A 17,482-nucleotide genomic window follows, 5' to 3' on the forward strand; every position below is an offset into this window, starting at 1 on the left:
ATCAAACATACATGTGAAAAGTCAGCTCTATAAAACCTTTTTGGCATCTGCAGGTTGGTTTTGTGATATCCTACAGCAGGAGTGTCCAACTCCAGTCCTCGACAGCTGCTGTCCTGCAGCTTTTAGATGCATCCTTGCTCCAACACAGCTGAATCAAATGATTGTATCGCCTCTTCAGCATGCCATCAACTTTGGTAAAGGTCTGATAACAAGTCATTCATTTGATTCAGTATAGTTTATACTTCAAATTCTGAAGATAGCCATAAAAAATGACTAATAATACATGTAAAGCCAAAGTTAAATGTGCTTTTCAGTGTTACGATGCTCACTTTTGTCTTTGTATATCAGTGAGAGATCATATCCCTAATATGGCAATCTCAGACATAGCTCCACCCACTTGCTTTCCAAGTTATCTGTATGCCAGAGACAGAATCAGAAAAGAGTTGGCTTAAAGGGAAGGTGGCCTTAAAATAGAGACACTAAAACACCAAAATATTTCTGTGAATCACACGGGGAAAAAAACATGGATTTGAAAATGATCATATTCAGCATATAATTTGTTTAGGGCAGACTTTTAAAGATTTACGATGACCTTACAGCCTCATTCCTTCTACCTTTATCTGAGAAATACCACATTTCTCCACCTTTTACCCGTAATGGTGCACTTGCCAGAAAGCCCAATAACCTCCACACTCCCCTCTATAGCACCCCCCACCTTTCCCGTGACAGACATGGGCCTTGATTACATCATAAGCTGCCCGAAACCTCTGCTTTAAAGCCTGGGATTTGTGAGCAGGGCCCTTCTGTTGCAGAGCAGAACAGAGAGAGAAGCGTTCGGGCCTTAATCTATCAGGCGTCAGTGTATATCCCGCTCTTCCTCCAGATTAAAGCCGAACCAGGTTGCATTCACAGATGAAAAAGACCTTATTTTTCTTCTTTTTTTTTTAAACTATATACTCCCTTCTGGGATTTTTCGATTGGACCCCTTAATAAGGTCAAGTGTATTGTGTGCATCTGTGTGGGCAAGAGAAATGGTAATTTTCCATGTAAGTCTCTATATAATGGTGCAGTCATACACTGCGTGACATGTATGCAAACTGTCACTGCAGATTAGAGCACGCTTTCTTTCTCGCTAAGTCTCTCCCTTCTTTATTTCTTGATCACTCTGCAGTATCCATCCATAAAGTGCGTTTCATCTTTTTAAATTTGTGATCAAAGTAGTAACAAAATAGCACAAGATAAAAGCCTCGGGATAGCTGTCACCAATTTTACCCACTGCATCATATAATGCTGGCGCTTCACCTAAAAATGTATTCTTTATTCTATTTAAAGTTGATAATGGAGTTTTTGAGAGTTTCATTTCAAAATAAGAGCTCAAATATCTGATAATAATATATGTTTTTAACTTCCAGCAAAATGTTGCTTTATTTATTTGACCTCTCCTCTCAAAAGGAGTTTACTATGAATAATTTTAAATACTGTAAAACCTCATTTTGTTGGCTAGAATGCCTCGGCTGTAAAGTCTCTTACATTAGTAGAAGAAAAAGACGCTTGCAGAATAGTTTAGCAGAACTCAAATATGCCATATACAGGCAATATTAGTTAGACACTACATTTCCATAACATTAACCCATTTACATTACATGCCTGTTAAATAACTGAATCCCTTTTTCCACATGAAGAGATAACATAGGTATCTTATTCAAAAACAAGCTTTTCAGATTCATAAATTACTAAGTAGTTTGACTTAAATTACCACTTTGATTTGACTTGTTTTTGTAAACCTGGTTTTATGTTTTGGTAATTCTGATTTAAATGTAGTAAAAGTTGGTGGCTTTGTGTCATCTGGTCCTTTTTTTGAAGGCTCCTATCCTTCCTATGTGAAATGTGTTTAACTCCCTGATGAAGGTTTGTACATGACTGTGCCATGAGAATAAACATCCTAAATAACCTAAATAACTGTAGACCTCATTCTTCTGGATGAATGAACACCTGTTAGGTGGTTACATCACCTGCATTTGTACCAATTGCTTCATATGAGAAGTTCGACTGCTGCACGGAGGTACTGCAGACATCATGGTGCACCACACTGCAGTGCACACTTTCAAACTTCAGATAGATCATCTGACATAAAATCAAACCAAAATCTAGGCAACTAGGTTTCAGTGTGAGTGCCTGCGCTCCATCCTGGAGGTGATAATAATAATAATGGATTGGATTTATATAGCTGATATGATATGTTTAGTGGTGGAAAAGCTCTCAAAAGAGAAGAGGCAGCGATATTGATTCTCCCCCGCCGGCAGACTAGGCTGCAGCACGAGCTTCAGTGGCCCAGCTCCACAGGGGGCACTGCAGGGTGTGAAGGGAGGGGTTGGTCATTCTTGTTGCCTGGAGTCGTGCAAGCAGACTCTGGGGCAGAGCTTTAATCTCTACTAATCGTTTCTTAATACGTGCATCCCAGGCCCTATGCCCGTGTATGCATGCACACACACATATGGGCAAACTACTTGCAGTCCAAGCCCCCGCTTGCTCTAACAAGACATAATCTCTTACCGCTCGCCCATAGGGCTGGACCACAACTTGAGAATGCATCTCTCATCAAGTCGATGAACTCAGTAACCTGCCTTTGAGGTGCTCCTTAGGGCAGGGAACCCTGCTTTTGAGCTATGCATGCCCCTCTAGTGTAAAATGGAAACTTTTCTAATCTGTGGAAATGTAATCAATTCACTCTAAATCAATTTCAATTTAGATCTAGGCGTCTTGCCGACATGTTGCTGATGAAGCGTCTTCCCCCATAATGTAGTCTAATAGTCTAATAATGGCCTCCTCACCTTCCCGGCTCACACCTCTGTCCACCTTCAACCCAGACACTGCGTAAGAACGATGATAATCTCATTTCACTAATGCTCAGTAGCCTGCATTAGAACACAGGCGAAGCACTGTCTCAGCTCAACTCTACCCACCCAGGAAACTGTGTGTGTGTGTGTGTGTGTGTAACAGAAAAAGAGAGAGAGAAATAGAGAAAGGGGCCAGGGGGGCTGTGGGATAGAGGGGGCACTGAAAAATGCGGTGTAACCTGAGCTGCTCGGTCCATCTGGAGAAGGCCTTGAATTGACAAGGGTTATCCCTCAATGCACTTTGCTGCAAAGAAGATCGTTAGACGGAGTCTGACACAATGGATCGGTCTTTTAAAAGTATTTATTTGCATTACACACAAGCAAATATGAATGCTAGATAAACAACGACGCATTTCAGTGATGAGTCAGCAGGTGTGCACACACAATTAAGAACATGTCAAATCCTTAGATTCATGCCCAGACGGTTAGGCGTTACACGTGCGTGATATATCTGTAACACGAGACAAAAAGTGCAGTTAACCTGAATCAGTTGCCCAGAAAATATCAGCCAGAGCTGAGATCCTTTATGTCAAGTAATATGTGTATCGCCACAATCTAAGCACTTACCCATTCTCTGTTTTAATGGCCAATCAGCACAAAAAGCAAAAGAGCCTCTGCAAAGGTCCACTGATGACATCCACGTAGATCAAATATAGCTAGCCTGCAGGCAAACAATACAAATCATATTAGCTAAAGCTGAAGTGTAGGCTATAAAGCAGGATTTAAGCAAAGGCAGATAAAGAGGTTTTAATCCCCAGATCCCCCTGTCACCTACATTAGCAGACCCTGACCCAGATATATGAAGCTCAGTATGGAGCTTGTTTTTTGCGCCAAACTGTCAATGGGCTGTTACAGCAAACCAAACTAACATTTGAAAGACTGCCTTACTCTCCACCCTTTCCATTTGGGGAAGGGAGGGAGGAGGGGAAAAGGCTGCACTGAAAAGAGAAGGGTAAGATGACACCGCACGGTTTGCCAATTATGCCATGGAGCTAAGAGAGGAACCCCCTGATGGCTGGCTGAAGGCGGAGGAGCTGAACCTGTAGACATAAAGTGGAGCACTGCAGAGCTGCACTCATTTGTCCACTTGTCAAAGACTGACTGATGAACCATTATTTTAATTACATTATCTTCATGGAACAAACTGCGAAGTATCAGTTTCTCCATTAAAAATCATGTTTGTCATCATTATTGTTTATTCTCCTGTCCCCACGCCCCAAATTAGTTAGTTTAGCCTACATCAGAAAAAAAAATTGATTCTGAAAATCTCTGCTTCTTCTTTTTCCTCTGATCTAAACTTGTCCAAATGAAATAGTAAGCTGAATATATGTTTTGTTGTCCAAGTACTCAATCCGCCACTACATGTTTGAACAATTATGCGGTAAAACTGTCAGCCCGATCTTGCAAAGTGGAGAACAAGGTAATACTTTAGGATGCAGTGCTAGACTTTTTCATTGATTGCATTCAAATATCTTGTTTCAAGAAAACACTTACATTGATTTTTTTCCTTCTTGTTTTTAGAGGTGAAACCGTCTCCCAAAGCTAAAAATTGATTTCTACTTGTCCTGCCTCCTGCACGTCATCTTTTCTGAATTAAAGAAGCCAAACACTTCGGGAGTTTTATCTAGATCCTGATTGTTCTTTAAAATTGCTCGTAAAAAAGTTTATACCAAGTCACTGGAGCTTTGAGGCCAGGGTGTGCAGGGGAGGAACAGAGTCTCACCCCACCCTTCACCACCGTCAGCCACTCACTCATTGACTTAAATGAGCTTCAGATGCTTCTCTGCTTGGGGCTATTTTTTGTCTCCGTATTGTTCTCAGCTGGTGGATGCTCTCAGGCAGTAGTTGGCAAGTCTAGAACCACCGGATCCATCTACCTCACCAGTGTGAGTTCTACCATTGCCAAACACCACCTGATAGCTGTAGGGCCTCTTCTTACAAATGAGCCATAAACATGGTTGAAGCCACTAAGACGAGATGGCATTTAACTGAAGCTGAAAAGCATAGAAAGAAGTGTTATTTTTAAACCAAAAATAACAATGAAACGATGTGAAGAATAAGCTGGCTATTTCATAGCCCTGCTCTGCTGATATCATCCTCCGGGGTCGTGGTTTAAGACAGACTAGAACAGAAGTGTCAGCTCCATATCCGCCAAAATACATGAAACCAAAGGTACAGCAAGGAGAATTCAGAGTTCAATCATCAGCACATTTTAAATAATAAATACCAAATGTATCAATCCACAATTGTGCAAAAGCGATGGAAGTCTGTCTTGTCCTATATTGGCACTACACATAATTGCTCAAAGTATATATACAGAAGCAAAAATGTGCTAGTGCCAAAATGGGCAAAGAAGAGGAGTGGCTGGGGCATCCAAATGCAAGCAGTTGTTGTTATAGAGACACCTAAGGACAGAAAGATGCTGAAGCAAGATGAGCGCAGCACAGCTCATGCAACCGCACCAGAGTCATTACATCACATTCACCCCACCCACAAGCACAAGAGAGAGGAGCCACAGAAAGTAAGCCGCGATAGACGGGCATCGTCATCAAGTGGTTCTTTCTCTGCTCTGTTTATGGCCCTATGGTAATTCACTGATAGTGAGCTCTCACAGTGAATTCTACCAGTGCCATACACAGAACAGGAGTCATTGTCACCCCAACACCAAGGGACAGTCATCAAAACTATGCAAACTAGACCACCAACCCACAAGAGCAGAGCAGATGCAACAGCCTGGAGAGAGAGTGCGAGAGAAGAGAAAGAGAAATGAGAGCAAGTGAAGAAATTATTTTAGAACAGCCACAGCCTTCAATATGTCCGTAGTGTTGCAGTGACGCAGCTTAGCTCAAGACTGACTGCACTGCAGTGGACTGATCCACACACTGAGTAACAGGTCAAAGCCACTGTGCCTCAATGTGAGCAACTAAATATAAGTCCAGTCAATCCTACGAGTGAGCAAACACCCTCTTCTACCCGTCTAATCACCTGTACTCCCGCTTTTAGATTTCTAGGAACAGAGAGCTAACCCTGACAGCATACGCACCTGATAATTACATATAAATAAGCATGTTATGCAGTTATAAAGCAACTATTAATGTTTTTTTGGTAAGTCGGATTTTATGTTGTTGCTTATAACATATCTAGAGGACATTTTACAAGGTTTCGTGCAATACTAACCCTGAATCTCAACATCTTACCCACACACAATCAAGCCAAACAAAACGCTTGATGGATTTTGCTCTCTTTAATTTTTTTACTAAACAGTCAAGCAATTAATATTTGGGAGTGAAAGTCCAAGATTTTTCAGGAACAGGCGCTGTTTTTTATTCACACAGAACTGGATAACACTGACAAAATACATTAGCCACTGCTTTTTTGCTAAGACCAAACAAGGAAACATGTATGCACTTCACTGATCAGTTATCAAACCCACCGATGTCTTAAACTTAGGTTTGGCACATAAATGACCCTTACGTGGATTGATCAGTAATCCCTTTACATCCTGGCTCCTGCCCTCCCCCTACACAATCAACCTGCTCAAAGTGTGACACCTTTAACAAACCTCTTCATTTACTTGCTGTATTTGTGTTGAGGTGCATCAGTTATGTTATAACGACCCATTCATTTTAACCCTTGTATGGTGTTCGGGTCTGTGAGACCCGTGTTCAGTTTTTTTCAAAAGAAAAATGTAACAATTAATTATTTTTTCACGTGTAAATGTGTTGTGTCTTTCCACTCACTCCACTTGATTATAACTGATTTATTTATAACATTTTATATAAAAGAAAAACGAGAAGCACATTAATTCATAAATGTGATCTAACAAAGGTAAAGGGAAAAAATTAACCATGTTTGCTGTTCATATGTCTTGTAATTGGGATGGAGTAAACATCTGTTGAGTAATTTAACGTAAAATTGTTTGATAGTGTTAATTTGGAAAGCCAAAACTCTAGCGGGTCCACCAGACCCATGAACACTGGCTGAGTAACAAAAATACGAACACCACACAAGGGTTAATCTTTAAAATCTGTGATAAAATAAAAGTTTTCATCATTGTTGATGTTGTTGTTATTTCAAGAGTTTACATGTAACTAGTATGAGTACAGGTAAAAGCTGGCTTGCAGGTTTTGTGTCAGTGAAATGAAAATAAGGATAAATTCACATATCGTGTGGTGTATCTGTGATTTGAGTCTGAGCTTTAAAAACAACAAATCCCAGTCAGACTGTAGTCAGACTAAGATATCAGCAATGAAGCAACTCAACTAATTCAAAATGTCTGTCAAATAAATATGCAAGGCTTCCCTTACAAAAATATACACAAACAACTGAGCCTATTTCTCTTTTCTTTCACATCGAAATAATAAATAAAAGGGTTTAAATCACGATACTGCAGCTGAATCATAACCTTCAAACCATCTCCTGACCTTGGATATGTTGTCAAAAGAATCTTTGCGCCACAGATAATCCGAATCAGAGAGAAGCTAGCTGTCCTCAGCGCTGTCCTGGCAGGGCCCAGACGCCCCACCCTTGGTTCAGCCATTAGCTTCCCTCACCCTGGGCCCTGCAGTGCGCGGAGCTCCCATTGATTCCAGCGATCAAACCATGTACTAAGTGATTCTTCAGACGCCCAAATGGCTCCCTGAGCTAGACTCCCATTGCCATTTCCTGGAGAAATCAATACCACTAAAAAGCCAAGTCCGGAAAAAAGAAGAAGAAGAAGAACCTGTGTCCTTTAAAGGTTTGCCCGTGTTTTTCCATACCTTAATTAGTTAAGAAAGGAGCTTCATGAGATTTTAGTAAGGTGTTTTTAAATGAGAGCCTCTTACTCATGGAAGTAGAACAGAGAAAAACAAGGACAGTATTTCTGAATGAAAATGAAATCAGAGAAAACATTACTTATATAATTTTGTTCAATAATTTATTCAATTTTTTCAATAATTTAAGACATGGAAACCTGCTCTTGTTAACGATAAATGTAGGTTTATCTGGGAAATAAAAAACTATTTAAAAAGCCATCTTGTTTTGATGTGTAATGAAGACCAACTGTCAAAGGGAAAAAAAGATATGTGAGGTTTGTACATTTGCAATAATTATGTAGCTTTTCTCACAGACAATTTCCTGATGTCGTCTTTGACAGCTTAATTTAAACCTAAACATGGCGCTATAGTTACATTTCATGAATTCAAACATAGGCCAATTTATTAAAAATCCAAGATTACATGAGAATATTACCTGAAATGATGTAACACGTCCAAAGGGATGTTTAGGAAGCACTCATAATTCCCTTTCATCGTGATTAGACACGCTGTATATTTTTGAAATGTTAACACTGCAAAGTCCGGACTTCCTTTTCTTTCTGTCATCGTTAATTTAACCTCAAAGCTGCTCCAAAGCCCCTTGTTAATCGCATTTGTCTGAATAGGGAGTCTACAAGTCCTCAACTTCACGGTTATTTCAGGAGGATTTATCACTCCTCTAAGTCCTGCAGCAAGATCTAAATTCAGTCTTATGACCTGAAACACACAAAAATCTACTTCAAGTCACATCTAAGTACTTATATTTTTTTTACGTTTATATTTAGGGACCCCTCCCAACCCCCAACCCCCCCCCCCTTTTTTTTTTTGGCCTGATTAGGAATACTGTCCTGTTTCATAACACCACACACCCTGTATACAATCCTAATTACCCTCAGTGTACAGGGATTTTAAAAAATGGGAAAGAAAAGAAAAGAAAAGGAGAAAAAAATTTCAACATACCCAATTCAGTATTAATCCGCAGGATTAGGTTGAGGTCTTCACTGTATTCTCTTGGTATTGGACGGAAATAGAAGCAGGTGCAACGTGATTACATACCACAAAGCTCGAGCATCACCGAAAATAAAAAAAGAGCCTATTTAATTATCACAACTGCATTAAATTGAACATTTATTTAAATAATATTTTATCAAAATTTATATATATATATATACATTTCGCATTTCTGCTATTTAGTCTATTTCATATTAATTTCGACCACGTTTAACGGACTATTTGTGCGGATTTTTTTAACCCTCACGCCAGAAGAGGTTAAACAAAAGTAGTACCTTACATTAAATTGAATTAATAGCAGTTGAAGTTTTTAAGTTGAAGTATTCGAATAGCCAGATTTATAAAACGACTGATCTGTTAGTAGGTCATTAACCATTCATCTTTTTAAAAAAAAACAAAGTAAAACAAATTGCAATATTAGCCAAGTATTTTGGTAGGTAACACGGCCTCCTCGCCCATCTTTTCTCATTTGATGTGAACCCTCTCTTTAAGCTAGCCTGTGTATTCGGCTGCTTTATTTAAACAACTAACCTGTGCGTTAAAAAACAACAACAACAAAAAACCGAAATATTGTTCGTACCTTCCTCTCAGTCAATCGTCGTGCGTCACGAACCGCTCAGAAGTCGGACCCAACTCACATTTTAGTCCTTAACCTATCATTATCATTTAAGGATTTTCCGCTATTAACATTGTGTGGAAGTGACACAAACCTCCCGTCTGTGTTGCCCGCAGCAGGACTGCAGAATTACAATGAAACAAAAGAAATCCAAGCAGACTCCTGAACTTCCTGAGTATCAAATGTCAATTTCAGCCCTGCGCTCCTCTCTTCTCCTCTCTATCCCCCTCTCTCTCTCTCTCCTACCGGTTCCCCCTCCCCACACTGAAACCTCCTCCCATTTACCTGCGCGTTCCGGCTGCACACTTACAGAAAGATAGGTGCCCCGTGCACCTTTTTAAAGGCGCAGACACACAAAGCGGCAACAACACTCGACAAGAAACTACAGCCACTGAAATTCGCCAAAGTTTTAATATTTAAATTTTCTGAAACGTCCTTTTGTTTCAAATCTTTACTTGAATCCTACTTTTACTAACAAATTTAGAGCTATTTCTGTGTGTGAAATATGAGACAGGCCCCTACCCTTTAAATGGTATGCGCAAGGAACCGAAAATGGTACAAAACGCACCTCTGTTTGGCCTACCTGCATTCATAACAGTGGTCTTTTTTCTTCCTTTTTTTGTTTAGGATCAAACCCAGCTTCTATCCAGTCTCCCTTCTCTAGGTTAGAGTTGTGAGCACACATGCAAGGAATTGCCCGGTAGCAAATAAAAACACATTTTTCAAGCATCTCTTCCCACGAATCAAATAATCCAACCTTCACGAGCCTCTCTTTGCTCTGCTGCGTTTGAGGGCCTCTACAGTCTTTTTAAGAGTGGATCTCTCTGAAGAGACCTCAAACAGGGCGCTGTTTTTAACCCCGGGACTGCAGCACTCTGGGTGGATGAGGATTGGTTTTGTCTCCGGATTAAACGATTTCCTGACAAATAATTTGGACCAACCCCCTCTTCTGACTGGGCTAACCCGAGAAAAGGTTGCGTCGGATTCTTCTCCAGCTGGAACATGGAGATTATTCTATTTTGTCCTACAGCCCGCGTGGATTTTAAGACATTAAAATATGTTTAGACAGTTAAAAAAAAAATAGGAATGAGAGGAAAATTGCAAATTTAAATTGGGCCTTTCTGACCACATGATAAGAATTAACATTTACAGAACCTGACTATTTCTTCTGCATCTTAGCATTTTTCTGCAATCTTAATGCAAACACGTGGGCTAAATTGATTTTAATCAGTTCTTTCGTCCTTTATACATTCTAATGTGAATTTAAAATTCAATATTTATTGTAGGCTATATTCGAAAAGTAGGATATTCCTCTGTAAATGCTTTTAAAAAAAATCAACTACACGGTTCCTCACCGGCCTGGAAACTGGCTAATGGCCTGCAGGCCTGGGTTGCTATATAGATCACTGGTGCACCATCGTTTCGCATCTTTGCAGCACATGCAGACCACATTACTCTCCCAATGAGAGGAAGAGGGATAAAATAAAGGCATAAAGCAGTGCATCCGCTTCCTATTTCAGTGTTTCACATTCTGTTAAAAAGTGAGCACAATAAAGAAAGTAACTGATGTACCAAACGTAAGATTAGGTGCTGACTGGCATGGCCTGTGATGCATTTTCAGAACATAAAGCAACCGTGCATCAGATAGACTTTTTGGGACATCTATCCCAGCTCCACCAGCACCCCCTCCCACACACTACCACCATCACGGGATTAGTTTTAGTCGGCTGAGGCTGCAGTTCTTGGGTCGAGATGCTGTAAGATCAAATGACTACGTCCAGATGGCTAATGATTATCAAACACTGCATTTAAAGCCTGCACTGCCGGTTACTCTGTGCAGATTGCGTAACATTTCCTGTCCGAGGATAGCAAGAAAAATGCCTTTGCTGTAACACCACTGTAGGACATAACAGGTTCTACTTTTTTCTTTTCTTTTTATAGTCACCTACATTATAGTTGATTTATAAGTTTCTATTTATTATTCCTTCCAGTGAAAACCATACAACCTGGCGAACCTGATGTGGGCCTGGTGTCTTGACGCAGCGCTGGGCCTTTAGTGGGCCTCTGATGTCGTCCTCATCCTCCTCCAGGTTTTACGCAGAGCTGCACATCACCGGAGTGTCCTTAGTTCACTCTTGGATGCCTAATATATAAGGGCCAGTACTACCCATCGTCCTCTCTGATGGCCATACAGAGTCCATTTACCTGCTGTTGATAATGAGGCAGATAACGAAGCAGACAAAACTCGTCTAATATTTAGAGGTGATGGAACTGGGTCTGGTTACACTCATTTCAGAGTGAGTAGCGACAGTGAAATTAATCCTCGGCGACTCGTCGTTGGTGCTCAATTGATGGAGAGCATGAGCACGGAGCCCCTCACTGGCTTGAAGTGGTTTCCACCTGGAAATTCTGAAATTGGAGCCCCGGATCATCTGTGTGAGAGGTCGGTAGTGTATACAGGAGACGAGCAGCACTCGATGAATATTTAAAATACTCATTTGGTTCTGTGCTGTCGTGCTGAAGCCAGATGAAACAGGTGCCAGCGGAGGGATATATATATATGTCACAGGAGAAAATGCTGATTGATCTTTTATATCATATACAGTCATTGCAATTATTGTTTTTTATCTTTATTTGCTGGGTATATTGGATACAATAATTACATCTTAGTGATATAATTGCATTTCAATTATATTAAATCATGAGGATTATGACAATGATTTGTTCATTCTTTTTGAGAAAATATGAATTTTCAACCTAATTGTTCAGATGGGGGATCAAAGCATGCAACATCGGGAAAATGTTAATAACCCGAACAAAATATATATTTTCGCAGGAATGTCCAGTTTTGCTTAAACAAACAAACAAACAAACACAAAAGCAAATTGCAAAAATAAATAAATAAAGTGGCTTAGATTTTAAGTCCTGCTATTTTTTTTAATCATTATTATTATTATTACTATTTGTAGAAAGTAGAATCTACTGTTATATCATCTATATATATCATCATGTATTTGCGCCCCCCCCCCCAACAAACCAACTTCTGCAAGGTGATTTGTATGACTCCTGCACCACCTGTCATCACTAGCACTGTTTCCCTGCTGTCTTCTCCTGCTTTAGGCTCTGCAGAACAAGCAGCTCGGTGGTGGTCTTGGTTGGGGAGGCGTGTTAATCAGCGGCTCATCTATTAGTAAAGACCCAGCAGCATCATTGTACCGCTTGCTGCTGTTGCACCGGCATCACTGCCACCTCGTCCACCCCCTGCCGTGCCAGTGAAACAGAGCTTGTAACATGAGAGAGCACTGCCTGCCACCTAACACCAACACGAGAAACCTTGCACTCTGGCTCAATTTATTATTATGTATATGCTTTTAAAAAAAAATCATACATTAAACCTAATACAAATTTATTCAGGTTACAGCACATAAAAAAAAATCTAATTTCTGCTCTTGTAACTTATTAAACCATAAAGCTGGAGGCCTAAAGTCACAAAAAAGCATACACTGTCTCTTTTATACACATAGATTGGCTAAAATTGCCTTTGTTAGAGAATGTGCACACAAGGCAGGATCACTGCTAAAAGCCTTGCTGTGGAAAGTGCTGTAGCCAACCGTGATTGATCATAACTTGGAGCAGATAGTCATGAGTCTAATGTGAAGCCTCGGGGCATCATAATGCCTTAAAAGGCCACAGAGGCACAGGACACCTGACCACCCTGCTCAGCGTGGACCAATCAGACAGCTGGTGAATGGCTTTGGCATTACGTCATGCAGGCCCGCAGTTTGTCTTGACCAACGCACTGCGGATAAAACAGAAGCTTTAAATATTTCATTGAGGATCTCAGGTTGCTGGACTTCTGGAGGTCAGGGCTGTGTGGAGACATAGCCTCGCCCTCTTCTCCCTCCCTGCATCCTCCTTTTCTGATGCAGGAACAGGGTGTCGGGCTTCAGAAAGAGGTTGAACAATACTCCTTAGCCATATTGCATAAAATAAAGCATATAGTGTGTGGGCCTGTCATCATTTGTCATCAAAGCTGCTGTTGCTTGGAATGCCCAAATTCAGATTTAAACTAACACATCCTAATTACAAGACATGCAAATATGCTGCTACAAGATGTCAGATTTTCACCCTGCCAATTTTATACATAAAGGTGACATTACTCATCACTATTACTCATAACCTTGACAAATGTCACCTTTTAGTTTAGACTTCGGATTTGCATGTTTTACAGACTGTGTGTGTGTGTTTAAAAGATAAGGTTTCTAACATGCAAAGATGGCAAAATGAGAGACACAAGTCAGTTTTAGAAGCTTTTGTTTTTCAAGATTTACTCAAACTAGGGATTACGAGTCAGGTCAGCTGCTGTTGCCCTTTCTTTTCTTTCTTTTCTTTTCTTTTCTTTTCTTTTCTTTTCTTTTCTTTTTAAATCTTTAAATCTGTCATGTAGCTGAAGTGCAGTAGCCTACTAATTTGCTGCAGAACTCCTTGATGACATTCAGGATGTGGAGGATCTGGCTGCTCACCAGGTCTTCCCTTATTACATCAATCTTTGTGTGGCAGAATCTTTTTCATGTTTTCTGGCTGTGCTGGCACACAAACCACGACCTGTTGATCACCTGACTGACATTCCAGGCCAAGATGAAGACCCTCTAGGGCTCCGACACGCTGTGGCTTGTGGCCTGGCACTGAATATACAATACAGGAAAAATAGAAGTGTATGCAGGATGTACTGGAAGGCTGTTTGTAATTTATATTTTTTTTCTACATAACCTAAAGTAAGGAAATAGATACACAATACAGCAAATTTACAAAAAGAAAAATGAACACAGAACTATAAGAGAGTAATTATGTGGCTCTGCACTGCTACTGCAATAAGAACAGACAGGAAGGGAGAGCAGATTGCTGCGTGACAGAATACATTTTTCAGAGGAGAGAGGATTAAACAGCCTTATGTCACAGCATTTATTTTCTCCTGCTGTGATTATACAGAGCGGGTTGCGACTGAGGACAAAGGATGGAGCAGGAGGCGGCGCCCTCATCTGGCCTGTTGGCGGACACTGCACTGAACTTTGAGACTGCCGTCATAGCAAGGTTGATCGCACACAGCTCAATATCTCCCTTCAAAATAAAACCCCAATCCCTATAGCTCTCACAATCTTAACAGCTCTTAGACAGATCAATGAAGTATTTAATACTGATTTACACACCGAAGCCAAACCTCTCCACGTCTTCCTAAATTTGAAAGAGGTTGATTCTTTACCCATGAATAGCATTCTTAAAGGTAAATATGCTCCGTAGATCAGGTGCTGTGTGTCTGAGGTCATTCGGCAAGACTGGGGTAGTAATGTGAGTCTCAAGTTTCACAGTACTCACAGAGACTATGCCAGACTTTAAGTACAAACATGATGGGGGATATCAGACACAGGAGTGCAGTTCGACACTGACACCTAGTGGAATAAGTTGATAGTTAAAGTGGACCTGTTATACTATGTTATATTCTATTCCAGCTTAGCCTCTACTAAAGCGAATTAGCATGGTTCACACTTTAAATTGAGCCCTCTTTATCTTATAGTGGTCCTTAGCTCAGCCTCTCATCTCTTCCTTTAAGTCAACTTTCCTCTGATTGGCTGCCCCTCCTAATCACAAGGTTGGGCAATTTGTCCAGAGCTGAAGGCACCTTTAAGTCAGATGCATTGCTTTATATCCAGGACTTTGCCACTTAGTTGCCGTGTCTTATCGTGTCAAGTGGACCTTGAGAGGAAAACCTGAAGTGAGAGTCTTAGACGGAAAGAAAGAAAACCGAAAACTTGAATCTCATTCTCCTGTGCACGATAGATGTAATACTGATGAAGTTTATAACCAGCCTCAATGATTATTTGAAGTATCCAGACACATCTGTGCCATAAGATGAAAAGAATACTGTTTTGAGGCTTACATATTATGGTGTCTAACCCCAGATGGACACAATGGACCAGATGGAGACAAAGTATTCTTTTTGTGGTTCTTCAGATTGTCTTCTGGTAGTATTTGTATAGGATACAAAAGGAAAACAGGGGTAAGACATGCAGCAAGTGGCCCACAGAGGAGCCTGGCTGCCTCATTATCCTCACAGCGTCTGGGTCACCTGCTTGAGCTTAACAGCACACTGTTGTTGCTGATTTGTCAGTTGCACATCCATGATCCAAACCACAACTCCACCACATCCCAAAGGTGCTCTAGTGGAGTGACATATGTTGATTGTGGAGGTGAATTTAGTACAGTGAACTCAGTGGCATGTTTGTGACACGGCTGCTGGAAGCACCATGGAACAGTTTGGGCATACATCGATGACCTGACATGACCAGCAACAATAGTCAGGTAGACTGTGGCACTGGAACCATGCTCAGCTGGTACAGAAGGGTCCAATCATTACACCACCAACAGTCTGAACCAGGAAGGATGGATCCACACTGTCCTGTTGTTCACGCAGTAGCCTGACCCTACCCTCTGAATGTTGCAACAGAAATTAATCAATGAAATCTTTATTTTGAACCATTCTGTGTGTTAATCCATAATAAAAAATAATTGTTGATACAAATTTAGGATCAACAAAATGATTTTTCTTTTTAAAAAGCACCATATTCCAATTATTTTTTGCACCTTTACTGTTTGAAAAGCTCATACATATAATACACTCATCACACCACACTGGCATCAACAATCATTCCATGTCCAAAGTCACTTACATCCCTTTTCTTCCTCATTCTGATGCTTAGTTTTAACTTCAGCAGGTTTTCTTGACCATGTCTACATGCTTACACTGTGTGCACAATTATTAGGGAAGTGAGTATTTTGGCCGTATTATAATTTTTATGCATATTTTCCAACTTCGAGCTGGATAAACTTGAGTGCCTATTGGATTTAAGCATATCAGGTGATGTGTATTTGCGTAATGAGTGAGGGTGTGGCCTAAAGAGATCAACACTCAATATAAGGGTGCGCATAATTTTTAGGCAGCTTCTCTTCCTCAGGCAAAATGGGCCAAAAAAGAGATTTGAAGGACTCTGAAAAGTCAAAAATTGTAGAAGTTCTTTCAGAGGGATGCAGAACTCTTGAAATTACCAAGATATTGGGGGTGTGACTGACCACAGAACCATCAAACGTTTTGCTGTTTTGCACCCAGATGGATGGGCCCATGGCTGGATCAGTAGCGGACACAGAGCTGCACTTCGACTCAGACGCCAGCAAGGTGGAGGTGGGGTACTGGTATGGGTTGGTATTATTAAAGATGTGCTTGTTGGACCTCTTCGGGTTAATGATGGCCTCAAAATCAACTCCAAAACCTACGGCCAGTTTTTAGAAGAGACTTTCTTCAAGCAGTGGCACAGGAAAAGGTCTGCATCTTTCAAGAAGACCATGATTTTTATGCAGGACAATGCTCCACCGCATGCATCAAAGTACTCCACTGCATGGCTAGTCAGTAAAGGCCTTAAGGATGAAAAAAATAATGGCATGGTCCCCTTCCTCACCTGACCTAAACCCTATTCAGAACCTGTGGGCCCTGCTTAAATGGGAGATTTATAGTGTAGGGAAACAGTACACCTCTCTGAACAGTGTCTGGGAGGCTGTGGTTGCTGCAGCACAAACAGTTGATTGTCAACAGAGCAAAAAACATGTGACAGTTATTGAAAAGAAGGGTGGCTATATTGGTCACTGATTTTATTTTTTTGACATGTTAGAAATGTTTATATGTAAATTTTGAGTGGTTTTATTCTTCTCACTTTAACAGATGAAAATAAACTAGTGAGATGGGAAAATGCTCATTTTTCATTTAGTTGCATGATAATTCTGCACACTAATAGTTGCCAAATAATTGTGCTTATATTCTCATTCTCTTAAAGACAAAACCTCACTTTTACTTTCTTAAACATTCAGGTTTAGGTTCATTAACATTTGGATTGACCGAGTGCACTGTAGTTGTGAAATTAATCCTCAAAAATCCAGCTTGCCTAATAATTGTGCACACAGAGTAATTGTAATGAATTGCTACCATTAGATTGGCTGATAAAGTACTTGTATTGATGAGCAGCTGAACAGGTTTATCTAACAAAGTGACCAGAAAAGTATGTATCTGGAGTTTAAAGTGCACAATTTCTCTCAGGAAAATGTGCAGATAAAAATCG

The 17,482-nt window shown here is 40.4% G+C and overlaps 2 long non-coding RNA genes across 2 annotated transcripts; one reads left to right on the forward strand and one right to left on the reverse strand.

Moving 5' to 3' along the window:
* Nucleotides 1-3,180: 3,180 nt before the first annotated feature.
* Nucleotides 3,181-4,379, reverse strand: LOC146555690 (uncharacterized). The gene is made up of 3 exons (XR_014889309.1): nt 3,673-4,379; nt 3,465-3,558; nt 3,181-3,348 (listed from the first exon to the last, which is right to left on the reverse strand). It is a non-coding gene; the product is annotated as an uncharacterized LOC146555690 (long non-coding RNA).
* A 3,059-nt stretch (nt 4,380-7,438) lies between these two features.
* Nucleotides 7,439-17,265, forward strand: LOC146555691 (uncharacterized). Its single transcript, XR_014889310.1, has 3 exons — nt 7,439-7,635; nt 11,312-11,763; nt 14,310-17,265. It is a non-coding gene; the product is annotated as an uncharacterized LOC146555691 (long non-coding RNA).
* The last annotated feature ends 217 nt before the right edge of the window (nt 17,266-17,482 follow it).

The sequence above is a fragment of the Mchenga conophoros genome, linkage group LG17 (genome assembly GCF_057382185.1).
Source record: "Mchenga conophoros isolate Kocher_MC1m ecotype Shallow Benthic linkage group LG17, M_conophoros_male_GT1.1, whole genome shotgun sequence".
NCBI lineage: Eukaryota > Metazoa > Chordata > Actinopteri > Cichliformes > Cichlidae > Mchenga > Mchenga conophoros.